The sequence below is a fragment of the Myotis brandtii genome, unplaced genomic scaffold (genome assembly GCF_000412655.1).
Source record: "Myotis brandtii unplaced genomic scaffold, ASM41265v1 scaffold5384, whole genome shotgun sequence".
NCBI classification, from domain to species: domain Eukaryota; kingdom Metazoa; phylum Chordata; class Mammalia; order Chiroptera; family Vespertilionidae; genus Myotis; species Myotis brandtii.
Window position 1 is genome coordinate 69,365 of NW_005369981.1, and position 919 is coordinate 70,283.

Below are 919 nucleotides of genomic sequence, written 5' to 3' on the forward strand. Positions count from 1 at the left end.
ACCACACAGAAGGCACAGCGAGGCCCTTCCCTCAAACCCCGCCCAGGACTAGCGCTGCTCCATTCCCCGCCACCTGAGAGGGGCTGCGGGTGCCGAGGTCCGCGTTGCCATTGGGCCGGTTCTCTCTACTGACCGCCCTGATCCCGCCCACAGCCTCAGGGCCGCGCTCCCTGAGAGCTACACCTCCCTCCACTTCACCAACGGCCGGCGGCGACGTCAAACCCCCACCGCCGCCGCCTTTGTTCCGACTGCCCGGGCCGCTGTCCCTCCGTCCTCGTCCAGTCACCTTAGGAGCCCTCCGGACCCACGACAACTGTGCCTTGAGGTGACTCAAGAGAGCAAACGAGCAAGCAAACGAGGGAGTTAGGCAAAGGCGGCTTCTCTGCTTCTCGCGGCTTTCCCGCGCTGCGCGCGCTGATGACGTGGCGCGGGCGGGCTGGGGCCCGGTGGGAACTGGAAGGTGGCTGGTGGCAGTCAAGTGGGAGTGGTGATGATGCTAAATGTGGTGAAGATTTTCTTTTTTTAAAATATATTTGTATTGATTTCAGACAAGAAAGGAGAGGGGGAGAGAGACAGGAACATCAATGATGAGAGACAATCATTGATTGGCTGCCTCCTGCACGCCCCACACTGGGGATGTGCCCTGACCGGGAATCAAACGGATGCTGAAACCACTGAAACCACACCGATCCGGCAGATGGTGAATCAATGTTCACGAAGGTGTGTCGTGAGCAAGGGAACATCCCTGAAAGGAATAACTCACACATGATTGTGTCTTTCCACAATGCCAGGCTTATTAGGGGAGACTTTCCCCATAAGTAAGCCAATAGATGTACACGCAGGTGACACGCAGAAAGGGGGAGGTTAAGCCGTAGAGCAGCAGAGCAAGCCCCACGAAGCCCAGATCACCCCGAAGCCC

At 58.2% G+C, this 919-nt stretch overlaps 1 protein-coding gene across 2 annotated transcripts in view; it reads right to left on the reverse strand.

Annotated features, from left to right (window-relative positions):
* Positions 1 to 417, reverse strand: part of HDAC6 (histone deacetylase 6) — a 19,423-nt gene extending 19,006 nt beyond the window's left edge. Inside the window, exon 1 of one of the 2 annotated variants that reach the window (XM_014549202.1) lies at positions 287 to 417. The gene's annotated coding sequence lies outside the window, so the exon portion shown is untranslated. Of the gene's footprint in view, positions 1 to 73; positions 190 to 286 lie in introns of those variants that run through there. The other variant, XM_014549203.1, reaches the window with a different exon arrangement.
* Between the last annotated feature and the right edge of the window lie 502 nt (positions 418 to 919).